General features: G+C 31.0%; 1 protein-coding gene across 2 annotated transcripts in view; it reads left to right on the top strand.

The window, feature by feature from the left end:
• The window catches only part of LOC149923390 (uncharacterized), a 174132-nt gene that overhangs the window by 24036 nt on the left and 122098 nt on the right, over positions 1-27998 (top strand). Inside the window, exons 1-2 of one of the 2 annotated variants that reach the window (XM_090159860.1) lie at positions 11000-11330; positions 26105-26231. The gene's annotated coding sequence lies outside the window, so the exon portion shown is untranslated. Of the gene's footprint in view, positions 1-10999; positions 11331-26104; positions 26232-27998 lie in introns of those variants that run through there. The other variant, XM_090159861.1, reaches the window with a different exon arrangement.

The following is a 27998-nucleotide window of genomic DNA, read 5'->3' as shown; positions in this document are numbered from 1 at the left end:
TTTCCAAACAATTCTTTTTGTTAAGAAAATAATATAGTAACTTGTTTTTAGAAAATGTTTTGGTTAAAAATTTTTATTTGCTTGAAAAAGTAGATAAAATAATAATAATAATAATAATAATAATAATAATAATAATAATCAGCTAGGCTATAAATAAATACTTTCTCGGCGTGAATTATAATTAATTGCTTAATTGTATAACTTTTTTCGAAAGATAACAGTTAGTAGATGTTAGTATACAATTGAAAATGACAACTATAATCAGCAAGGCAACACCCTAGGCCGAAGTCATCTAGCGACTTATAATGCCTTTAAACACGTTGCCGGGTTACAAAAGCTCCCTACACTTACTATTACCGTTAACCTCTACAAGTTTCTATTTTAAAGTAAGTTACGATAATAATTGTTTAGGAAAAATAAGATTAATGATGCGAAAGATACTACACTTTGATCTTAGTCAAACAACGAAAAAGCTTATTAAACTTCTATAAAAATTATAAATATTGTCGAATGTTTTGAATATATTGTCGAATGTTTTGAATATATTGTCGAATATTATGAATATATCGTCTAATATTTCGAATATATTACCTAATATTTTGAATATATTTCCTAATATTTTGAATATATTGCCTAATATTTTTAATATATTGTCTAATATTTTGAATGTATTGTCTAATATTTTGAATGTATTGTCTAATATTTTGAATGTATTGTCTAATATTTTGAATGTATTGTCTAATATTTTGAATGTATTGTCTAATATTTTGAATATATTGTCTAATATTTTGAATATATTGTCTAATATTTTGAATATATTGTCTAATATTTTGATTATATTGTCTAATATTTTGATTATATTGTCTAATATTTTGAATATATTACCTAATATTTTTAATATTTTTGTCTAATATTTTTAATATTTTTGTCTAATATTTTTAATATTTTTGTCTAATATTTTTAATATTTTTGGTTAATATTTTTAATATTTTTGTTTAATATTTTTAATATTTTTGTTTAATACTTTGAATATTTTTGTTTAATATTTTGTATATTTATGGCTTATATTTTGAATATTTTTGCCTAATATTTTGAATATTTTTGGTTAATATTTTGAATATTTTTGGTTAATATTTTGAATATTTTTATCTAATATTTTGAATATTTTTATCTAATATTTTGAATATTTTTATCTAATATTTTGAATATTTTTATCTAATATTTTGAATATTTTTGTCTAGTATTTATAATATTTTATCTAGTATTTAAAATATATTATCTAGTATATTGATTTTTTGTCTAATATTTTGAATATATTGCCTAATATTTTGAATATATTGCCTAATATTTTGAATATATTGCCTAATATTTTGAATATATTGCCTAATATTTTGAATATATTGCCTAATATTTTGAATATATTGCCTAATATTTTGAATATATTGCCTAATATTTTGAATATATTGCCTAATATTTTGAATATATTGCCTAATATTTTGAATATATTGCCTAATATTTTTAATATCTTGCCTAATATTTTTAATATATTGTCTAATATATTGAATATATTGTCCAATATTTTTAATATTTTTGTCTAATATTTTTAATATTTTTGTCTAATATTTTTAATATTTTTGTCTAATATTTTTAATATTTTTGTCTAATATTTTTAATATTTTTGTCTAATATTTTTAATATTTTTGTCCAATATTTTTAATATTTTTGTTTAATATTTTTAATATTTTTGGTTAATATTTTGAATATTTTTGTTTAATATTTTGAATATTTTTGTTTAATATTTTGTTTATTTTTGGCTTATATTTTGAATATTTTTGCCTAATATTTTGAATATTTTTGCCTAATATTTTGAATATTTTTGCCTAATATTTTGAATATTTTTGGTTAATATTTTGATTATTTTTGTCTAGTATTTAAAATATATTATCTAGTATTTCGAATATTTTTGTCTAGTATTTATAATATTTTGGTCTAGTCTTTTGGATATTTTGTCTATTTTTGTCTAGTATTTTGAATATATTTTTTTTTGTGTATTTCTAAACTACCGAAATTCCTAATTTAGATTTTTCGCTACTTGTACAGGATATTTCTTTAACGGAAAGTTTTCTCCAGCTACATAAATTGTTTACAGCACTTCTTTCGGGGCGTGTATTGATACGCACCAGTCGAAAACCAGGGGTGTTTTCAAGGGGCGCGAAAACTATCCCTCTGATACTCGCTTGTCTCGACCATCGTGATACTCCGTTCACGAACAACGTGAAGATCGTGGAAGACTTTTCCCCAAAATTTCTCTGAAGCCCGATTTTTGTTCCGTATGGTTTTTTATTGCGGCTACTCGCAACTTTCTTAATGCCTAAATCTTAGAATAAATACGGGTTAACAGAGAATACGTAACTACAACCATAGCCTCTATGGCGAACACGGTGCTATTGAGTTAGCGTTAAATTAACTTCAGCGGGGAAAACTAAGAAAAGACAACTTATCCTGAAAGTGGTGAATTTAGGTGTGAATAGTTTGGGACCTCAATGACCATTTTATATAAAAAACCAAATAAAACGTTTCTCAAAAGAACGTACATTTTCGAGGCGTGTTTTTAATCGAATTTCTTTTATTTAAATATATATGATTTCATACTTTGACCATGAACCGGTCCTTTCTTAACGTACGTTTTATATTCTTGAACGTTATGCAAATCCGTGACCCAAATTCGGTTTGATTGAAAAGGCGTGAATGAGTGAAAGCGGCTATTGTTTTTATACTCCCAAGAATTCTTCGCTTTTTATTTTCGTCAGTTCAGTTACGACCAAATTGTCGTATAAATAATTCTTGTTTATATTTTGCGAATATAAATATTTATATTTGTTATCTTACAAAACAATACCGTCGTAAAAGTTACGCAGCCGTCTTGGGGCGAAAGTGCTTCAGCCCCAAATCCATCTACACTGAAGTGCGTGTGTGATTTTTTTTAAATTACAATAGGAAATTAAATAATTTAATAATTTAATATGCTAAATAGGCGTGTTTTTGGACTATTTAATATACTGAATAGGCGTGTTTTTGGACTATTTAATATACTGAATAGGCGTGTTTTTGGACTATTTAATATACTTAAGAGGATTTGTTTTTGGACTATTTAATATACTGAATAGTGGTTTTTTGGACTTCAATATACTAAAGATGGACTATTTAATATACTGAAGAGGATTGGGTTTTGGACTATTTAATATACTGAAGAGGATTGGTTTTTGGAGTATTTAATATACTGAAGAAACTTGGTTTATTGACTATTTAATATACTGAAGAGGATTGGTTTTTGGACTATTTAATATACTGAAGAGGATTGGTTTTTGGACTATTTAACATACTGAAGAGACTTGGTTTATGGACTATTTAATATACTGAAAATGTTAGGTTTTTGGACTATTTAATATACTGAAGAGACTTGGTTTATGGACTATTTAATATACTGAAGAGGATTGGTTTTTGACTATTTAATATACTGAAGAGGATTGGTTTTTGGACTATTTAACATACTGAAGAGACTTGGTTTATGGACTATTTAATATACTGAAAATGTTAGGTTTTTGGACTATTTAATATACTGAAGAGACTTGGTTTATGGACTATTTAATATACTGAAGAGGATTGGTTTTTGACTATTTAATATACTGAAGAGGATTGGTTTTTGGACTATTTAACATACTGAAGAGACTTGGTTTATGGACTATTTAATATACTGAAAATGTTAGGTTTTTGGACTATTTAATATACTGAAGAGACTTGGTTTATGGACTATTTAATATACTGAAGAGGATTGGTTTTTGACTATTTAATATACTGAAGAGGATTGGTTTTTGGACTATTTAACATACTGAAGAGACTTGGTTTATGGACTATTTAATATACTGAAAATGTTAGGTTTTTGGACTATTTAATATACTGAAGAGACTTGGTTTATGGACTATTTAATATACTGAAGAAACTTGGTTTATTGACTATTTAATATACTGAAGAGACTTGTTTTATGGACTATTTAATATACTGAAGATGATTGGTTTTTGGACTATTTAATATACTGAAGAGACTTGGTTTTTGGACTATTTAAAAGGCCGAACTGGTGTACTCGTTTCAGGAGGCTATTATTTTTGGAAATGACTCTTAGAGTTCTTTGTTGTTACAGTGCAGGTTTTGAAAGTAATTGAAAAACCCCTACCTGCTGGCTCACCCGCAAATCTTGTATTTTACGCGCGGAAGAGCACCCTGATAGCTTGTGTCTCAGCGTACAAATTTCGCACGGCCATCAACACACGGAGCCACTTGGATAAATACTCTTCTAATAATAGACAATGCTCGCCATTCACCGAGAAAGTCGGTGTCTATACTAAAACGTACTATTTAAAACCCCCTTGGTTGATTAGGGAATATAGACTTTACCATCTTCCTATCTTGCACATCAATGCAAAGTAACCGAGAAATGTATCCCCAACTATGTACCATCAAGAACGCATTTAGGTTACTGAAAACGTACGAGTCTGTCTTTTAGTCCTAAGCTCCTATTTCTAGATTGGAGTGGCGGAGCACACTCGCCTCGCAGCAAGAGGAGCTGGGTTCGATCCCAGCCTGTGCACTGAGTGAAAACTCGGAACAAATGCTTCCGCGTTGAGTTTACAAGCGCTATCCTCCCTGGCTGAAGGGTTATACCCGATTTCTTCAGTTTCCGCTTTGCATAAACCCTGGTAGAGGTTAACGGTAATAGTGAGTGTAGGGAGCTGTTGGCTCGCGTGGCATGATGGGTAGTCACCACCCTTCTACGCTTTGTAACCCGGCCACCTGAATTAATGGCTTTAAAAGTCGCTAGATGACTTGGGCTTAAGGTGGTGCCTTGGGTATACTAACATCTACTAACTGTTATCTTTCAAGAAAATTTATTTCGATTAAACAATTAATTATCATTAATACCTAGAAAATATTTATTTGTAATTAATGAGAATGGATACGCTGAGATGATTTTATAGGGCTCCTCCCTCTGACAGTCAATCAAATCGGTCCGGTATTTCATTGGTCCCAAACAAACTGATGTCTTTCCAAGCGAACGGCTGGTTTCGTACGTTGTCGGTAGACTCGGTACCCTAAATCCGTTCTTGACGACATTTCCAGATGTTCACGGAGTTCCGTTTGAAAATCTTGGCAATAGGCCTTCGTTTGTCCATAGTCTCATATTTTTAAAAATGTCACTATCTGAAGCCATATTTTTTCTTTGGCGGGCGTAGAGGGTGGGGGTTAGTGGAGGAGGGGGCAGGGGGCAAGACGTTTTTGGGGCTGGCATCTCCGCTCTGCCATCTAAGATCCCAGGCGCCCCGTTTTCCCTTACTGGTGCCGTCGGGAATTCGAAGAATGCGCGGTGCCCGATCCGTCGCTCGCTCTCTCGAAACTGAGATTCTCGTCGCTGCAGGTTCCCCCGGCAACAGAAAAAATTTAAAATAGCTGTTATTTAAATTCGTTATTTGGACAAATCAGCTGCGAAATTAACGGGGTTTGCGGGCTTAAACCACAATGGTTTTAAAAACCAAATCTTGAGACTGTTTTATGGGTTTATATTTTCCAATTTTTTGCGTTTTGATTTGAAAAATACTCTTGGTGAGAGTTTGTGTTTTAAAAATAAAGATTCGGGATTTGGTATTCAACTAAAAAACACATTGGAAATTTAGTTTCTTACTAAAAAACATTGGAAATTTAGTTTCTTACTAAAAAACATTGGAAATTTAGTTTCTTACTAAAAAACATTGGAAATTTAGTTTTTAACAAAAAAAAATGATAATTAAGTTTTTTCTTAATTTAGTTACTAAAAGTCCCTTTTTGTAAATTTAGTTACTAAAAGTCCCTTTTTGTAAATTTAGTTACTAAAAGTCCGTTTTTGTAAATTTAGTTACTAAAAGTCCGTTTTTGTAAATTTAGTTACTAAAAGTCCCTTTTTCTAAATTTAGTTACTAAAAGTCCCTTTTTCTAAATCTAGTTACTAATAGTCCCTTTTTCTAAATCTAGTTACAAAAATTACCTTTTTCTAAATTTAGTTACTAAAAGTCCCTTTTTCTAAATCTAGTTACTAAAAGTCCCTTTTTCTAAATCTAGTTACAAAAATTACCTTTTTCTAAATTTAGTTACTAAAAGTCCATTTTTCTAAATTTAGTTAATAAAAGTAACTCATTCTAAATTTAGTTAATAAAAGTCCCTCATTCTAAATTTAGATAATAAAAGACCCTTTTTTCTAAATTTAGTTACTAAAAGTCCATTTTTCTAAATTTAGTTAATAAAAGTCCCTCATTCTAAATTTAGTTAATAAAAGTCCCTCATTCTAAATTTAGTTAATAAAAGTCCCTCATTCTAAATTTAGTTAATAAAAGTCCCTCATTCTAAATTTAGTTAATAAAAGTCCCTCATTCTAAATTTAGTTAATAAAAGTCCCTCATTCTAAATTTAGATAATAAAAGACCCTTTTTTCTAAATTTAGTTACTAAAAGTCCCTTTTCTAAATTTAGTACTAAAAGTCCTTTTTTTTAAATTTTAAATTCTTTAAACCGTATTTAAAGTGAAATGAATCAAATAGGTGTTTCTATAAAATAAATCATTAAAAAATTAGAAGTATAAAATGTTTTTCCCCGCGTCACGAGCTTAAGCTTTTTAGTGCTTTATTGGCACGCGCGTTTCGCACGTCGACTTCAAATACCAAAATCTTTATCGACTCCAGCGCACCCTCTCTATCTTCAATAACTTAAGCTAGCGACGTAGAAAAAACATTTACACGTGACCTAACGTATTTTATAGAAACACCTATTCAGTGTGCTTGGATTTCATTTTTCAAAAGAGTACCTTATTCTGCTCAGATTGGCGCTGGGTGTCTCCCACCATCTTCCGGTAGTAATTTAGTTGATATTTTTATAGGTAACTAGTCAAAACATGTGATAACATATTTTAACTGCAATAAAACTCAAATTCTAATTATTTAGTTACTATTTAGTCACTTCTCGGTTACTATTTTAGATATTTTAGTCACTTAACTTAAGTGATTAATGGTTTCAAAGAATTCTGCTACTTCATGGAGTTTAAAGATCGCATTTAGGGGTAAAATTGTAGAAAGTAAAATTTAATAATAACTAGCTGAGGAAGGACTACGGTTCTGTTTGGTAAATAAATTTAAACTCTATGAAGTAGCAGAGACTTCTTATTTGCGTTATTACCGAAGTGGTGTATTCAATTCTAATGTAAATGTTTTTTAGATGCTTTGCCATACGATACGCTCTGGCGAAACTCTACAATCTTTGCCAAAATTTGTTGGTTTAAGTATATAATTCATTATATACTTAAAAATAATTAAATTCCACCAAGACTGGGAAAAAAGTTGCAAAAATAAATACCGAATAAAATATTAATTTTCTACGATCTGAGAAGTACCCGAAGTTAGCTATAATGGCTTTTTTTGGCAACTATTTTTAGCTTATTTTTCATCGGAGAATGTATATTTTTCTTTCACGTAGCCTTTCCTCGCAAACTGTACCTCTTAGTGATCTTTGTTTACACTGTCAACTTAATTGCGACGAATAGTTTTAACAGATGGCCTCCTGAAGGTTTGGCAAAGGCCAAAAAGGGAAATAAAATCTTTTCGACGTTTTGCGAATTTTCGACGGAGATTTCTTGTGCTATTGACGGACGACCCCTAGCCGCAGATTTCCGCGAAACGAGAAATTTGTTTACCCTTTTTACCTCTCTCGCTTTTAAAACTAATGAGTTTGCTTCTATTTTACACATCGGTTTCAGTCCGGCGCTTCGTAGATGGCGCCGAGTTATAATCTGATAAATGGAGAAATTTCAGAAATATTTCGTTTAGGGTTGACACCTTTGCCGAAGGTAGAGCAGGCTCATCTGCTAACTGGCTCCCAGGGTATAAAGGGAGAGTATATAGAGGGCGTCGTCGCTGTTCTAGGAATATAGAGCTTATAAAAAACTTAATTTAGCAATTAAATTTATATTTAATTAAATATGAAATTAAAATTAAGAATTGAATTGTATATGAAATTAAAATTAAGAATTGAATTGAATATGAAATTAAAATTAAGAATTGAATTGTATAAGAAATTAAAATTAAAAATTGAATTGAATATGAAATTAAAATTAAGAATTGAATTGTATAAGAAATTAAAATTAAAAATTGAATTGAATATGAAATTAAAATTAAGAATTGAATTGTATAAGAAATTAAAATTAAAAATTGAATTGAATTAATTGAATATGAAATTAAAATTAAGAATTGAATTGAATTAATTGTATATGAAATTAAAATTAAGAATTGAATTGAATTAATTGTATATGAAATTAAAATTAAGAATTGAATTGAATATGAAATTAAAATTAAGAATTGAATTGTATATGAAATTAAAATTAAGAATTGAATTGAATATGAAATTAAAATTAAGAATTGAATTGTATAAGAAATTAAAATTAAAAATTGAATTGAATTAATTGAATATGAAATTAAAATTAAGAATTGAATTGAATTAATTGAATATGAAATTAAAATTAAGAATTGAATTGAATTAATTGAATATGAAATTAAAATTAAGAATTGAATTGAATTGAATAAGAAATTAAAATTGAAAATGGAATTGAATTAATTGAATATGAAATTAAAATTAAAAATTGAATTGAATTAATTGAATATGAAATTAAAATTGATAAATAACGTCATATTAAATTGAATTAATTGAATATGAAATTAAAATTGATAAATTAAGTCATATTAAATTAAATTAATAATTATAAAATAAAAATAAAATAAAATAAATCCAATTAAGTTAAAATAAAATAAAATAAAACCAATTAACGTAATATTAAAAACATTAGTTTAAAGGCCTAGTATTTCTTCTGCCTGTTTTCCTTTAAGTTTACTTCCCGCCGCGCAAATATCCTGGTGGTAGGCCAACGTGTTTTGCGTTTGGCCTACCACCAGGATATTTGCGCGGCGGGAAGAAAACTTAAAGGAAAACAGGCAGAAGAAATACTATGCCTTTAACGAAAGTTAGAAAGCGACTTAAGCGCCGGGCTATATTTTGCCTTTGTTCAGCTTGTTTCGCGCCAACGCCAAACCAGCAGGAGTTCACTACACCCTATCTTATATCATCATTAATTTAGTGAACGTTCGGATTTGGGTAAATGTCTTGCGTGAAATGACTGATGAAATAGTTTTTAAAGCCCATACGCTAGTACATGCCCTCAACGTCTAACGCGGGAATTATTTCTATGTTCAACTATGCCAGAAGTAATTAAACTATTTGTCGGAGATAAGTGTGTATCGCCTGAAAAAATTCAAATATTTCAAATAGGCGAAACTATAAAGTAAAGTTGGTCTTAACCAACTAATTAACTTACACTTTTCTATTACAAGATGTTTTAAATAATAATAATAATTAGATAATTTATATGAATCGATCAAAATTTTAACCACCATTAGCAAAATAAAATGAATAAGATTTGTAATTTCAGCGTTTTTAGAGATATTTATGAACGACTTCGATTTTCTCTACTTCACTGTAATGCGGAGAAGTAGTAACACATTCATAGGGGCTACAAAGCGACGCCACTGACATCTATATTCGTCACTGAAATTATTAATTCCGTGATGGGGTAAATTAAACAAATATACCCATGTCTCAATATAATCATTGTTCATACAGTACAAATATATACATACTTGTTAGTATATTTGGATTATTAAAATATTCTTCTAGATATAAAACAAATAAACTTGGTTCTCAAATATAGGGATTTTTTGACTTGTTTGACTTTGGCTCGTAATAGTTATTTCCCTCCTAAAGCCGGGTGTAGTGCCATCTGGATATATGCAAAAATTAGATATTGTTTTGTGAATGAATGAAAAATATTTAAATACCGGATCCTCCAGTTAAATACTTTTAATAGATTTTTTTAAGCGGCGGGAAGAAAACCTAAAGGAAAACAGGCAGAAGAAATACTAGGCCTTTAAACGTTTTTAAAAGTATTTATTTCCTCGTTTTATAACTTCCAGATGGCGCTATGTTCGTCACCATTCTTAAAAGTATGAGAACATGGGAGCAGTCCTGAGCCAATGTTTCCACTTAAAGGCAATATAAATAAAATTGAGAAATCGTCTGCTAACCTGTGCTAGCATCGGTTAAAACTTGTGTAAAATTCGGTGATACACAAATATTTATATTCTTATAAACGCTCGTTTTAAAGACGCTACGACTGGTTTTTTTGCTTCTGATTCACGAGAGATGGCTTTTTGATCTGGGCCTAATAAGAGATTTTCGAAAAGTCAGGCTTAACATTTTCGATTGATTAATTATTTTAATTCTGGAAATGAACCTTCTTAAAATAAGCTAAATAAAAGTAAAGTACGTCCCAAATTTGTTTTAATGCAACAGTTTGCACTTGAAACGCCAATTTTTTTGGGGACAGTTGAAACCTGGCCGTTGCCTAGGCAACTGGGTTCAGATACGAAAGGGCATTATCTTAAACAGTAAAATTCGGACCTTCTGGTTGGTAATTTAATAAATAACATTTATACTGCCTATAACAGTTTTGTTGGTCATGCTTTGTACAAAATATATATTTGCCCACATTTACAAAGGCCATATATAATAGATAATTTTTAACTCAAATATTTACGCAATACGCTGTAAAATATCAGTGTTTATCAATATCAGCGCGTAAAAAAAAAGCTTACGGTGCTATAAAAAAACACGTCCTGACCTCTGACCCGCACCCCGTCACGACAAAGATATCTCCACTCGAAGAATGTAACTATTGATAATCGGTAAAGGCGAGGCGCGCGCGCGTCGGCCATGAGTAAAAAATTGCGTCGAAATTCCGCGCGTGACGTCCCCCTTTTCATTGTCTTCCCCCCCGCCACTAATCCCCTTCATTGCCTCCCCCCCCCCCCCGTTTGGAGTAGTAACGCTTTTTTTGCGGTAGAGAGGGAGGGCGGAAGGGGCGGGAACAGCGTCTCTTCTTTCTGGACGTATTAGCGTACGGCATGCAGCCATGCTGAAAGTTGGGCCGCATTTCTATTTACTACTTCGGTGACGGCGGTTCTCTCTGCCGAAGAACGCGTCGTTTTGTCAGTCGCGTGTGCTTTTTGCGTCCGATTTGATTTGGGGATTATGGTCGTGATTTTTCGGTTTTGACACTGCGGTAAGTCGCCGGTTTTATGGATAATTTGTGCCTCTATAATTGGAATAAACTTTAATTTTTGTGATACCGAGTTTATGTCGCGAAGCCTGGTAAGTTTTTTTGTTCGGATTTTATCAGTTGGGGCACCTGGCTGTCTGGGATTGGGGATAGGGGGGCGAGGGAACAGCTTGGGTATGGAAGACTGAAGGTGAAAACCTTGAAAATTAGAAGCCCTTAGGGCCTCCCTTAACTTAATAACGACGGTGGTAGACCTAACCTGGGGTAATAGGGGCATGTTAATATTCGCAATTTACGCGCTTTTTTGTAGAAGAGAATTGAATGTATTTTAACATTGCAAAATACGCAATATTTTAAAAAGTAATATCTCAATTACTTCGAATGTCGCTTAGAACTTTGCTAATTAGTACGATAACATTACTTTCACCGTTGTCCCAAAAATTTGCATTCTAGTTTTAACCAATTGGCATTTTCTTTAAACGATTTAAAATGCAAATCAATTTCGTTTTTATCAATTTTCTCATATTTTGCAAATCTTATTTCATTGGGGCGATCATAAGTTATATAATATCGATAAGTTTGACACTTCCAATTGTTTTAACGCAAGTTTTATGACCGAAGCTTTTTAACGATACTGAGCAGTCTATTGTCGTCTTTGGTAGTAATATATTTAGACTTGGTCTAGGTAGCTGTGTTGAGTTAAACCTTAAAAGTGTAACTAATGTTAAAAATAATTTATAATTTTTTATCATATCAAAAATACATTCTTGGTCATACTTAATGGTATCACGTTACTTATGCCAAATGTATAAAACGTTTTTAAATGCCAGTATTGCTGAAAACGAATTTTAATTATTTATTTAAACTATGGTAATAACCTTCTAATTATTTGGAACAGTACCCCACGTACCAGTGCACCGTTGCCATAATAAAACTCTTCTAATTTGCATACGCAAAGCGTAGTTAGGCCCTGTCCCCACACGCCACAGGTCTGATGTTTAGGGCCAGCCTATTACGGGTAATTGTTCTTCGCGCGACACACAAAAGTTCGTCGTACTTGTAAATATTTAAATGCTGAGTCTCATTCCTTGACTCACGCCTTGCCATCGATTTTCTCTCTCGGGCTGCAATGAGTAATTCTTTTCATTGTAAAGAGTTGGGAGGAAACTCCGTTCTTTGTAAATGTGTACATCCTACTCCTGTTGCGTTGCGTTCTTAATTTCATATTTAATGCCTTAAAGTATAATACTTAATTGGTCAGGGTTGTCTGTTATCCAATTTATATTTATGTATTTAAATTCAGTGATGTCATTTTAAATCTTTGATGATTTAATGATTGAAATCAAGTAATTTTTAAAAATGTCAATTGATCGAAATCAAGTAATATTAAAGTCATTTGATTGAAATCAAGTAATATTAAAGTCATTTGATTGAAATCAAGTAATATTAAAGTCATTTGATTGAAATCAAGTAATATTAAAGTCATTTGATTGAAATCAAGTAATATTAAAGTCATTTGATCGAAATCAAGTAATATTTAAAGTCATTTGATCGAAATCAAGTAATATTTAAAAATGTCAATTGATCGAAATCAAGTAATATTTAAAAAGGCATTTGATTGAAATCAAGTAATATTTAAAAAGTCATTTGATCGAAATCAAGTAATATTTAAAAAAGTCATTTGATTGAAATCAAGTAATATTTAGTCATTTGATCGAAATCAAGTAATATTTAGTCATTTGATCGAAATCAAGTAATATTTAGTCATTTGATTGAAATCAAGTAATATTTAGTCATTTGATTGAAATCAAGTAATATTTAGTCATTTGATTGAAATCAAGTAATATTTAGTCATTTGATTGAAATCAAGTAATATTTAGTCATTTGATTGAAATCAAGTAATATTTAGTCATTTGATTGAAATCAAGTAATATTTAGTCATTTGATTGAAATCAAGTAATATTTAGTCATTTGATTGAAATCAAGTAATATTTAGTCATTTGATTGAAATCAAGTAATATTTAGTCATTTGATTGAAATCAAGTAATATTTAGTCATTTGATTGAAATCAAGTAATATTTAGTCATTTGATTGAAATCAAGTAATATTTAGTCATTTGATTGAAATCAAGTAATATTTAGTCATTTGATTGAAATCAAGTAATATTTAGTCATTTGATTGAAATCAAGTAATATTTAGTCATTTGATTGAAATCAAGTAATATTTAGTCATTTGATTGAAATCAAGTAATATTTAAAAAAGTCATTTGATTGAAATCAAGTTGTTATTTCTCAATGTTTTAAAGCGTTGATTTAAATCAATTGAGTTTTTAATTGATTTTTACTTATTGAAATCTAGTGATCTTTTTTAAATAAAATTTTTTAAATCATTGGCTTAAATCAATTTTTTTAAATCATTCGTTTAAATAAAAAAAATTTTAAATCATTGGTTTAAATAATTTTTTTTAAATCATTGGTTTAAATCAAAACGTATTACAATGATGGACTTAAAAATGAGCAAAAAATAGTTTCTAAAACCATTCTCATGCAAAACTAATAGGAGCAAACGAAAATTAGTAATTTTTTAATTAGTTTATTTTAGATTGTGTAACATAAAAACCTTTTACCCAAGAAATATATTGGAAAAGACCCATTGTTTGAAAGTAAAAAAAAACTATTTATATAAAAACATTTTTTGATTTAACTTTTATTAAGCAAATCAAAAAAGTTACAACTTTGAATTAAATCATTTCTAAATTTAATTAAAATTATTTGAAAATAACTGTTGCATCTTTCGAAATTGGCGAAATCGTAATAAATATGAAACCAGAATCTATCTGGCGCTATATGTATCGTGAACTATGGCTAAAATGCGACTTATAATATAAACTTTAAATAAATTTTATAAAATAATTAAAGATCTTAATTGAAAATGCGCTCTGAGCGTATTTTCAATTACCTATTCAACGAAATAAAGCAAACCCTATTAATTTTTAAATAAAACATTATCATAAAAATAGTTTGAGCTTAAGATTTATAAAAACCATTCTAAAATAGAAATCGTCGTTATATCTAAAAAAATAGGGTTATTCTATCAAAAACCAAACGCCAGGGATATAATCATTTTCTCTAAACGTGTATTTCGCATTTTAGCAATTTTTTTAACGGGATATTGTGGCGTGTATACATCTGAAATGAAATTTAATTGAGAGGCCCCCCACCCGAGGAATATTTATTCGATTCGTGAAATGAAAAAACGTGTGAATTAAATTTGGTACGAAGAAAAATTTCCACTTTGCCCTCGTGGCCACCCCTGAGCGTTTTTTTTAAACATTCGTTCGAAAACCGCGAAACGTTTTTTGGGGTGACCCGAAATGATATGTTCTCATTCGGAAAATGTGCGAGAGTGAACTGCGGAGGGAAATAGTGTTTTCTTCGAAACGTCCAAATATACCGTAGGCCTATATTACATTTTTATTAGGCCTTTGCTCTTTTTATTATTATTATGGAGAGCAGTATACCCATGTTGGGCAGGCTCACCTCATTTTGGAGCAGGTTTGAGCTAGTTTGAGCAGGAAAGATAAGGATCTTGTATTAAGCAGTGTTTGGCGGGCTCGCATTATTCTGGAGCGTGTTTGAGCTAGTTTGAGCAGAAGAGTTAAGGCTCTTGTATTAAGCAGTGTTTGGCGAGCTCACCTCATTTTGGAGCAGGAGAGTTAAGTCTCTTGTATTATACTATCATTACTATGTTGGGTTGCCTCTCATCATTTTGGAGCGTATTTGAGCTAGTTTGAGCAGGATAGTTAAGGCCCCTGTATTGAGCAGTGTTTGGCGGGCCCACCTCATTTTGGAACGAGTTTGAGCTAGTTGGAGCAGGAAAGTTAAGTATCTTGTATTATCCTATGTTCGGTCGCCTCGCATCATTTTGGAGCGTGTTTGAGCTAGTTTGAGCAGAAGAATTTACACTCCTGTATAAGCAGTGTTTGCCGGGTCCACCTCATTTGGAACGAGTTTGAGTAGTAGAACACGGTATATCCTTCGGTTATAAAAAAGTTGAGCATATCTCTCGGTCAAATACTGAGCAAATGAAAATAGCCGAGTTTTTGATTGATGTAGGGAAATTAAGAGCCAATTTTTTTTCGTCTACAACCTGAATATCAATTTATTTCTATGGTGATGGTCACCACAATTTTAACGTATGTTCAGCCGAAGAGCTGTAATATTGACCATTAATAAGCAAATAACGGAAATGAGATGAGCTCTCTTTTATCATAAAACCATCCGAGACGGGGCTATTTTCAATAGTCTTTCAGAAAAGAGCGCGAGCTTAATTTTTTGGAAAGAGCACCACGAGTGAGCCGCTCGCGAGGTGAGACTGAGTTGGGTGAAAATGCCCATCACGAGTAGTAACCTAATTTGTAAACTACAGAGTTCGGTGGGCTCTTTTATTCTCTCTCCTCAGTACGAAAGCACGTGGCTTTTGCCCCTGAGCCGTACCATCGTCCTACATTTTAGCGTACCATTCAAAAAGTATTTTAAATTTCTACCCCCTTTCAAGTTTCTACCTTTAAAAACTCTCCCCTAATGGTTTTTTATCACGTCCCCCCCCATACCCGGGCCTGGAATGCGCTAAAACCTTGATCTCCGGGCTTGCCACTGCCACGCCGAAAGCGAATTTTGCGTAATTTAGGTACTTTTAAAAGAAGCGCGTGCATAGTAGAATTAAATTTTAAGGTAATTTAAAAATGCTCTTACCTTTTACCCGCGTACTTAATCTAATTAAATGGCAATTACATGACCGTTTTATGGTGACAATCACCACAAGACTTGTTATCTTCAGCTCGGTAAATAAAGTCAAATGGGTATTTAACTAGGATGGGACATTTAAATTGCAACGAAGATTGATAAATAATGGGTTTATTTATTAATGATTAATAACGTAAGAAATAAAATACCAAATTGTTCTCCTCGGTTTCTTCACAAAATATAATGCGTGTAATTTAAATTGTTGGCGTTGTTCCCCGGGAAGCCGTCACATCCTATTTCGAAATTGTCTAAACTTTCCAGCACGTCATTAGGAAGTAAATTTATTTCGAGTAATGTTTTTTTAAATTAAAGATTTAACTGGGAATTGTTTTAGGAAGACAATTTTATAAAATAATTTTTTCAAAGTATGGACTTTCCACCTTTCATTATATTTGAGCTTTGACCTTGAATCAACACCGTTACATATATATCACAAGTTTATATTGCTTTGTTCGAAGTCATATTGACTCTTGGGTATGTAAGTAAATTAATTAAAATTGGCGAGATTGTTTTACAAAGGCCAGGGAAATCCCTATAAATAATCAAGGAAAGAAAGGGGAAATTTTAATCTGAAAATATTGTGGTAACCCTGATATTTTTCCCAGTGATAGATACGACTTTTGACAATCAAAAGATTGAAATATTTTTTGTAAATATAATGAAAATTACAAAACTTTTATCTATAAATATTCCTTTCAGTAATAACGTGTGCCGCTGATAAATCTTCCGTAAATCAAGTTTTATATTTACCGTAGTGTACAAAAATTTAAATTTGATTTAAAAATAAGAAACTTGATGAGTTAATCGGAATTTTCCTCTGAAAACTTATTTTTAAAACAAAATTAAATTATTCTGAATTAAATTTAATTAGTACTTTAATTTTGTTTAAAAATGCACGCAAATTATTAATAAATTTAATTTTGGTTTCCAAAATAATAAAAATATTTTATTAATGCATTTGTAAACCTAAATTAAATTGTGGTTTCCAAAATAATTAAAATATTTTATTAATGCATTTGTAAACCTAAATTAAATTTTGGTTTCCAAAATAAATAAAATATTTGGTTAATGCATTTGTAAACCCAAATTTAATATTTTGTTAATGCGTTTGTAAACCCAAATTTAATATTTTGTTAATGCCCAAATTTAATATTTTGTTAATGCATTTGTAAACCCAAATTTAATATTCTATTATTGCATTTGTAAACCCAAATTTAACATTTTATTAATGCATTTGTAAACCCAAATTAAATTAATTTGAATTAAATTTAATTTCTTGTTTTTATTTGTCTCTTTTCATGGCAAATCAAATTGATTTAAAACAGACAATAGTTTTTATATCGAAACATCCATCCTTCTAAAATATTTTTACTTTTGAAAATGTGTACAAAGCTGGAAAAGGGCGACCGTAGCGAAAAGAAATGGGAAGGAGCGCCCTCGTGCGGCGAAAAAAGGAAATCTGAAAAAAAAGTATCTGGGTTCGCCAACTTCGTCGTGAGCCGAGGGTTAGTAGGCAAGTAGGAGAGGTCGAGAGGTACGTGACGCCAGCGCCCCCAGACGTCAACCCGTGCCAACGGAGAACGGGCCGGAGGGGGGGAAGAAATATATCTCGTAACCCCCCGTAACCCTCCGCTGAAAACGTGGTCCGCCCTTTTCACGGAGTTTTTTCTCTCGTTCTCTTCAATGTTATTGAGAAATCAGGTTCTTTAAATCACTCGCTGAACTTCCCAGAATAAACTTTCTTCTTTTTTCTACGGTATTTTTTCTTGCGCAATTTTTGTCTAGATTAAGATTGAGATTTAAGCATATTTCATGCAGGGGGAGAGCGGTGTTCTTGCGTAACTGATAAAACAAAAAAATCGATGCTTTTTGGGGATTGTCCCGCTATGATGCTGACATCTGTTGAGAAATATTCGAAGCTTTTTTCAGATGCATTTTATAAGCGCCAATGGAATATAATACCTAAAATAACGCTTTAAATTAAATAAATAACTTATAAATACATTTCTAATATTTTGTTTTTAAAATTATAACAAAATAAGTTGGATTATTGATTATTTTTTTTTGCAAATATTTATTGTTATATTATTTGTCTTTAACGATTCTAAACTTGCTCCTGGGTGTGAAATATTTTCAGCGCCGGAATAACACTATTGGGGGCCCTAAGTGGAATTTGTGGCCTTACTATTTGACTTTATATTTTAAAAAAATGTTTTAAGACGGGGGCCCCTGGGCCAGGGCACACTTAATACGGCCGTCGCCATTTTTGGCCGGGGTAACACGTTTAGGTCAGCCATTCAACGCATTCACATTCTTGGTATTATAAATATCTAAAAAATTGTGCCTGAAACCTTGCCAATTCAACCCCAACAATTAAATTTAATTAGGATTATGGGAAATGTTCAAAAGTAATTTGCCTAAAAAACAATAAATTAAAGAAAATTAAAAAACGATTTAAATATAATAAAATAAATTAAATTTAATGACTGAAGGTAACCTTAATTATTTTAAATCTAAATGTTTTGGAGAGGTCGCCACCGTATAATTAGGCACCCTATTTTTAAAGCAACGCCTACCCTAAAGGAGTATTTCTCAAGACCGTTTCTTATTATTCAATTTAAAGGGCTTTGTTTTTCTTCTTCGCAATTTCAACCCGCCCACATTCGCCCTGAGGGACGAGCCAAAAGTGTCTTTTAAAAATACATTTGTTGTCGCCAAAGATCATAGCCTTTTCAAAGCCAAACCGTGGGAGTTGTCAGCCCACCGAGCGAGCTTCCGTTTGATGACACCCACTGTGGGCAGTCGGTATCAGCAAACAATCTATTTTTTACTTCGAGATAATGACTACCCAATCCGCCTTTAAACCTCAATCAATAGCAAGGGCCCCTAGAGGTGCTATAATGTCCTATAACATCCTATATTTTAACAAAATCCCCCAAACGTCCTATAAAATCCTATAATTTGGATATTCTGCCCATTTCAAATCCCGCCACTCAGTTAAATTGCTAGATTTAGCTATAGGACCAATTCCTATTCAAAGTCATTCTATAGTCTATACTTTTGTTTAGTGTTGTAAGTCGGAAAATTTTCCGTATTTTTCCGAAAAAATTAAAAAAAAAGTTTTCATTCCATGATTAGTCTAATATATTGTTTGCAAATTGAAATAAAGCGGTATTTTCGCCCCATTTTTTCGAATCTGAAAGTAAAACTAAACCTCTAGACTAGTTTAAACTGATTAACAATGTAACGCTATTAATGTTTTGTAGTATGTTTACTGATATTAGACATTTTATTTCGATAAAAAGTTAAAAACATTAAAAACCCTTAAAAGGTAATTTATGTTTCAAATTTTTATTTTTCCGATTTGCGGAAAATTTTCCGCAATTCGGAAAATTTTCCGGAAACTTTTCTGGAAAATTTTCCGCATTTTATTTTTCCGGAAAATTAACAACCCTACTTTTGTTATTGTAGCAGCAACATCAAAACAAGAAGGCCAATGTTACTTTATAGCCTTGATCTCAAGAACAAGTTCGGCAGTCAGCTGGTCTGGCAAGAACCGTATTTAACCGTTTTAGACTACTTAGAAAAATCCATGGTTAAAACCGATTTATTTTAAAACTATCAAAGCCAAAAGCTGTGGAAACAAGATAAATAATCTTTTATTTCGAATAAAATATGAATAACAAGAGTAGGCCTACCTCAATAACGAAAATACGGATCTAAAACTTTCTGATTTGAATCGTCTGCAAAAAACAATTTCTTTTCGCCTGTTCTCGGACTAAAAGTGTACTCTTATTTTTCCCCCAAAACGTTTTATTCGCCTGTTCCGGGGATGATAATTACTCTTCAACAAAAACTATTCGCCTGTTCCGGAGTATTAGGGGCTACTCTTTTACTCCTTCTGCAAAGGAGGTGTAAAGGAGTAAATCGGATTTTGTCGTCTGCTAGCCAGAATTTATCTGCTAAAAAGGCCTTTCTGACTTTTTCGTTTTTGGAAAAATTCGATTTTTTCAACCCTGGCAGACTCGGTGAATTTATGGAAAGGTCTATTCTGATTTGTTCTCTTAAATCGACTTTTCCGACGTTCTGGTTGGATTTAAATTTCGAATAAAGTTATTAAGATAATTAAGGGACTATTTTTAGAATAGCCGTTTTCAACTTTGACAACGTAAAGTTACATTAGCCGTAAAACCATCATTAAAGCAATTTTCCCACGAGTGAAAGCGAAATTATTGAGGTATTATCTCCTGATGGTCTACCGTTTTAGAGATATTTTTATCCCGGGCGATTGTGTGATAGCTAAATGTCACCCGAAGAACTGTTTCTTTTGTCTCTCTGGTAACGTTGATTTGGCGGCAGCTCATTCCTTCGCCTTAATCTTGAATCTAGCATTCTTAAAAGCCAAGAATAATGATTGTGCGGTTTCAGCTTTAAGTTGAGAATCTCAAACGATGCTTTTAAAGCAAGTGGGGAGGTACACTTTTTAAATACGCTGTTCACTTTCTGACTAAATCAAAGGAAATCAAAATGTATTTATAATGCTGTGACTCTAACATTATGATTCCTCCATTAAAAGTAAATCAAATGAGTTTTTTAAACAAATTCACGGATTTAAAATTTTTAAATCGTTTTTTCATTTAAATGTATTCATGATACTGTACAAACGTTATATCTGTAGCAATGTCCAATTCAAACCAAACTAAATTTGTTGTATTAATTAATTAAATTAATTTAAGTTTACATACAAATTAAAGTTTAAAAATCAACGGAATTTATTGCACAATATTAAAACTATTAAAATATTGTTTTAATATTGTGCAATAAATTCCGATTTTTTAACTTAAATATTTTTTATTCACAAGTAGCCTAAAATGATTCGTTATTAAGTTTTCATAGTTTGGTGTCTCTGTTTCAATAGGCGATAGCGTAAATTGCAAGGTTTACTGGTCAAAATTTCTTTTGGGAAACATTTGAGCGCCTTCAAACGGTAGAAACCTGGAAAAATAGTCACGTGGTTATAAAATTGCTTTAAAGTTTACCGTTAAACAGCGACTTCCAGCTTCATTAAATAAATATTTAGAAGTTTAACTTTTAAAGAAAGTCAAACTTAAAATTTTATGTACCGTTATGTTTTTAAATATTTAAAACTTTTTTAACAGAAAAAAATAATAATTTGTTAAACTTAATTTAACGGTGATTCGGACATTATTTTTATTGTGATAGTGACATTAGTATTTTTATTGTGATAGTGACATTAGTATTTTTATTGTGATAGTGACATTAGTATTTTTATTGTGATAGTGACATTAGTATTTTTATTGTGATAGTGACATAAGCATTTTTATTGTGATAGTGACATAAGCATTTTTATTGTGATAGTGACATAAGCATTTTTATTGTGATAGTGACATAAGCATTTTTATTGTGATAGTGACATAAGCATTTTTATTGTGATAGTGACATTAGTATTTTTATTGTGATAGTGACATTAGTATTTTTATTGTGATAGTGACATTAGTATTTTTATTGTGATAGTGACATTAGTATTTTTATTGTGATAGTGACATTAGTATTTTTATTGTGATAGTGACATTAGTATTTTTATTGTGATAGTGACATTAGTATTTTTATTGTGATAGTGACATTAGTATTTTTATTGTGATAGTGACATTAGTATTTTTATTGTGATAGTGACATAAGTATTTTTATTGTGATAGTGACATAAGCATTTTTATTGTGATAGTGACATTAGTATTTTATTGTGATAGTGACATTAGTATTTTTATCGTGATAGTGATGTTAAATCTATGACTACAATTGCAGCCCCTATGTTTTGACCACTGCCACGGAAGCGCGTTAATAGAAGTTGGCAGTGCTATGACGTATTTTTAAACATTTTAAAAAGTTAGCCAAAACCAAAATCATTTTATGCTATGGCCTATTCATAGATAACAAAATATTGTCTCAAGAAAGGTCCCAGCTGCGGTCTGGGAAGGATGATGCGGACGTTCTCAGCACCCTAAATACGTTATCGGGGTTATTTTCAAGGTTTTAAAGGTATACGTTTCTCTAGAGGTTTTAAGGCTCACGGAAAAGCCATTAGTACAGGGGTGTAATCTTTGGGGTGGGGGGGGGGGGGGGTGATTAGGGTACGGCCAACTCTCATTTTCGACGCACCTTCAGATTCTCATTTTATCCTTCACGAGTTCGGACTCAAGATTTCTTCTTTTTATCTGGAGTAATGTGTCGGCCATTTTTTGGTTTTTGGGGGTAATTTGGTCCACTCGCCGACTATGGTTATGCCTCTCGTATCTTAGTTCCAAAATCTGGTATCTTCAAAAAAGAAATTTCGAGTAAAAAAGGAATTGAATTATGTTTAAGAGTGGCACGAAATCGATAACTTTGTTACTACATGAGTTTTATCTTCCAAATAACGAATGTTTTTATTTACACCATAAGACAATAACTATAAGTATGACAATTCCTTGTTTATATTGTCAATTTATTTACACCACAAGATAATAACCATAAGTATGACACTTTCTTGTTTATATTGGCAATTTAGTTACACCATAAGTTAACTATAAGTATGAAATTTCCTTGTTTATATTGGCAATCTATTTTCACCATAAGTTTACTATAAGTATGACATTTCCTTATTTACCATGACACTTTATTTACACCATAAATGAACTATAAGTATGACACTTCCTTGTTTATATTGGCAATTTAGTTACACCATAAATGAACTATAAGTATGACACTTCCTTGTTTATATTGGCAACTTATTTACACCATGACTATAAATAAGTTAATATTCGCAATTTCCGCGCTTTTTTGTCGGAGATAATCGAATTTATTTTAAATGGCCAAAAATATGCAATATTTTAAAAGATAATATTTCAATTGTTCTCAATGAGGTTCGTGAGTGTTATGCAGCGACTCTTAGATTTGGTTTTTATCAAATTTCTCATATTTTAATTGGGGCAGATCATAAGTAATATAATATCAATAAATATAACACTTCCTATGAAAACGGCGAAAAAGTAGAGTTACCTGGTTTTGCAACCGAGTTTGCAATGTGTTTTTCTAAGCCTCTTGTGAAACATTTGGCGCCCGCTCTAGAGTTTTCGCTTGGAAAATTTCGGTCGTGCGTCTGCTGTGTTAAATCATCGGGAGGGGCGTAATAAATGACCATTTGCCCCCCCCCCGTCTCGAATTTGACGAGGAGGGCCTTTGAGTGTGGGGAAGGGACTGATCGGTCTTTAAGGTCAGGGTTTTATTTTTAGTCATTCCAGAAGTATATGACATAACTCTTTGGGATAAGTTTCCATTTCGCACAAATCGGGGGCCCAAATATTAACCTTGAAACTGGCGAATATAAATTATAATTGTATTAAATTATTAAGTTGTATTATCTTATAATGAAAATTGTTTTAAAATTGTAAAGTCTTATAATGAAAATTATGTTTAATTTATAAAATTATAAAATCCTACAGTAAAAATTATATTTAAATTAACAAAATTGTAAAATCTTATAATAAAGGGTATATCAAAAGTGACATAATTACCAAAAGTGTGTCGATCGGACCTATTTCTGAATGAATGTTACGAGCGAAATACAAGTTGGGAGGGGAGAAGGGAAAGTATGCCTTGGGGAGGGAAGGAAGTTAAAACCAACAAATAACGCCTCGTAGTGAGGAACGGAGGAACTAAGTAGCACTGGTCAAAGTTAGTGTATTTTTTCTTTTTCGTCGTTCTGTGGAGATGCTATCGCCATCTACCTACGATATAATACCATAGACTAAGAAAAGATCCAGAAAGGCGACAATAATTTGTCTTTTATGTGGTCGATCTCGAGTCGAGCATTCATTAAACCTTTAGCATACGAAAGTACAGTGATTGTCACACTTTTGGTAATTATGTCACTTTTGGGTATATTGAATTTACAAAATTGTAAAATCTTATAGAATATTTCTTAATTCATTGAAGCTTTATTTCGTATATTTTGCTGAAATTTTTCCTTTTCCTATATTTGATAAATTTTAAGTCCAATTTTTTCTATATAATAATATTGTGTACTGTATAATTCTATAAATTGACAAATATTTTTCCCGAGAGGAATTCAAATTTGTGGCCCTGCTGTTTACACTGGCTATTCCCGAGATGAATAGGTCGAGTTTCCATTCCTCTTGTGTATTTTCTAGGGTTATTAGCTCGAAACGTGTTACCTTCAGATTTCCAATTTCTCAAGACGTTAGCACAACAAATACTGATTTTCAGAAACTCTTACATCTAGCGACTTTTAATGCCTTTAAACAGGTGGCCCGGTTGCGATGCGTAGGTGGGTGGTGGCAAGCCCTTCATGCCACGCGAGCCAACAGCTATCTACACTCGCTATTAAAGTTAACCTCGACAAGTGTATATGGAAAGGGGGAACCGAACAACTCTTACTTCTCTTTTAATATGTTATTATCAAGGAATTTCAATTCGTTTGACTGTGATGGTGAGTTTATGGAAACATCTATGGAATGTAAATCCAACATTACATTTTTTAAGAGTTGGTTAGTAGGGTGTGCGAGTACTCGAAACGAGTAAATAAAAATAAAAATGTTTTTTATTTGTTGTGTAAAATTTTATTTTAAATCAAATATTTTTATTTTTTTTAAAACTAGGCTTTAAAAATAGTTTTCAGGCCTGATAATGAGTCACTTTTCTCACTTAAAATCTCTTTTTTTTAAATCTGTCACTAAAAGTCACTTTTCCCAAAATTAGATACTATTTATCACTTTTTTCGAATTTTTAGATTTCCTTATAATTGAACGTTAGAAAACTGTCTTACGATCCTTTTTTTACAAATATTTAAATTTAATTTTTTTAATTAGCAAATAAGCGGTTGGAAAAAGCTATTCGTGATAAAAACTTTGTAGACGTGGAATTAGCCCAAGCCATGCTTAGAAATCTAAATATTCTCTTTTCTAAAACAAAAGTGATATAAATTCCTATGATTACTATTTTGGTTGTGTAACTAGTCAAAAACGCAATAAAACAGTATTTTGTTTAACCATTTTTGGTAGGTTTTTAGTCACTTTTTAAAAAAATTTAGTCACTAAACTCACTAAATTCTACTGTGTAAGTGAGTATCAGGCCTGAGTTTTATGTATTTGTGAAGTCAAGTAATTTATATTAACAAATTTATCGTGAAGTCTTTATGAAGATATATGAAATCTAAGGTTTGCAAACGTTACAATTATATTTTTGTGAAAACATAACCTTTATACTTATATAATTTAAATTTACATATCTTCTGATAAAAGCAAAATATAACGTTAAAATTTTTCTAATTAAAAATGGTCAGGGGGAAAGTCTGGAAATTTCAGTCGGAAAATATTCTGGTAACCCTGAAAAAATTGCAATAATGACTAATATGAACTTCGTTTATCCCTATACGTAACCAGAACGAGTCGACCATGTGTGCGCTCGCAACTGTACGAGCAAACGTTGTTAAACTAAGTCAACCTTGGGAACCTCGGATTACGCGGCAGACGTGGGAAAAACTATCGTACGGGTCATAATTTACATCCAGCTCTCCAATCTTTTACCTTATTGACTCTTATTTATTGGAACGAATTATTAATTAAATCGGTGAATTAATCTGTAAATATATTATTAATTGGAAAACTGGGGCCAGCTTGGGTCATATCAAGTCGCGCTTTCATAAAAATGTTGATTTGAATTTACATCGCTACCTTAGCTTTCAAAACCAGGTAACTCGATTTATCTGAAATATAATTTCAATACTCCTTAAAGCTATTTCTTTAATATTTAAACGTTTTACCGAAATTTAATTTATACTAAAAATATAAAAATGTTGTCCATTTATTTTCAAAAGTTATCGATTAACCATTTTTTTTATAAAAGAACGCGTTATGCTTTTTTTTTTGTATTTCAGTTATATTTGAAACAAATATCATTTTTTGAGATACCTGATTTTGGAATTAACCTCCCCCGTATAAAGGTATTCTGTTCGTGGATTTAAAAGATTTTTTTGGTAATTTCAGTTGCCTCAATTTATATCAATGGCGAAGCGGATCTGTTGGATTTAACTGAGCTCCCAAAGTGCATTCTGGGCCAATAAATCAACACCGGGGTCAAAGGTCAGCTACTTGGAGACGTCCGCGTTTAAATGTAAGTGAATTTATTGGCTTCGAATTTCGTTATTTTCGTGGCGTTGTCACTAGCTTAAGCGTTTAATTGGGTTAGCCGTCTCCGTCTGGATTTAAAGGCTTAATGGGTTAATTATAGCCCTTGCAAATGAGATGGGTGCTGTTATTGGCAGTGATTGATCGAAGGGCCCATTATGGGTTTCCAATACCTGGAGTTTGATTGAAATTTCGAGGACGCCACGGCAGGGATGGTTTCACCCCAACTCTCGTATCAACCGATTAATTTCGCTGTAAAATACCTTTAATTTAGACTCTTAGTACTTTAACGATTACGCGAAATTTAGTTTCATTCGATATAGCCGTAAAATTATGATATTTACAGCAACTTGAAAAAAATTATGATATTTATAGCAACTGAAAATTATTTTCCAATACAGTTTTGATTTTCGATAGGTAGACGAGAATTTTCGGTACTTGTCTAACAGTAAATTTTCATAACTATTAAAAATATTTTCGACTTTCAGGAAAGTTTAATATTATTATTGGTGTATCTTAAATTTTAACAAGCTTATGAAAATCAGTTTTTTTTCAAAAACATATTTCAACTGATAATTAACTAGGCTAATACCTTAGGCCTAAGTCATCATGCGACTTTCAAGCCATTTATAAAATATTTAAAGTAGTTTTTTCCCGAAATTAAATTCTAGTAGTTTATTTTTTCCGAAATTAATTCTAGTAGTTTATTTTTTCCGAAATTAAATTCTAGTAGTGTTTTTTCTAAAATTAATTCTACTAGTTTAATTAAAATCTAGTAGTTTAATTAAAATCTAGTAGTTTAATTTAAATCTAGTAGTTTTTTTTCCAAAATTAAGTATCAGTGCTTTGAAATGTGTGAGATTAATGAAATTGCTATGAATGCCATTTACTCCAAGTGCCAAGAGGGTTTTGTCTCCGTCCACGAAGCGCCAATCAGTAAATGGGCGTAACGAATGGGCTTTTCATTCAAATTCCCAAAGACTATAATTTCAATATGATAATGACGCCCCTCCCCCCACCTTCCAGTTACCCGTCGTCCATTGCGCACACTCCTTTTGTTCGTGAATCGAACGCGATGGGTTCATTGTCAGCGATGAGACATCGGGTTTGTTGACTTTTTCTGGTATGTTACAGCGCGTCCTCAATTGTCCACTTTGTATCACTCTGTGTGAGCGCGAAAAAAGCTCGATTCTTCCCTAGCGACACTTAGAATTTAGACACCTTCCGTTGGCGATATCAAATTTATATTTACTTACTTCATATTTTTAATTAAAATAAATATAAAACCACGGCATTATGGCGTAAGAATGATGTTTATTCGGCACATCGTGCTTCGCAATAATGTCGTGGTTTTATTTTATATTTTTTTATCTATAGCGTAATGCGTTTCAATAAATTTTATCATTTATTTTAATATTATTAACATAATTTATATTAACCTTCCTATATTTATTAATATTAATTGTAACATTATTAATATTTATATTAACATTATTAATATTTATATTAACATTATTAATATTTATATTAACATAATTTATATTAACCTTCTCTGAAATTAATATTTATTTATAGTTTTTGGATATTATTAAAATTATGAATATCAATATTATTAAAATTATGAATATCAATATTATTAAAATTACGAATATCGATATTATTAAAATTATGAATATCGATATTATTAAAATTATGAATATCGATATTATTAAAATTACGAATATCGATATTATTAAAATTACGAATATCGATA

This window comes from Leiobunum rupestre, chromosome 10 (genome assembly GCF_980474605.1).
Source record: "Leiobunum rupestre chromosome 10, qqLeiRupe1.1.hap1, whole genome shotgun sequence".
NCBI lineage: Eukaryota > Metazoa > Arthropoda > Arachnida > Opiliones > Sclerosomatidae > Leiobunum > Leiobunum rupestre.
This window is presented reverse-complemented; position numbering and strand designations above follow the sequence as displayed.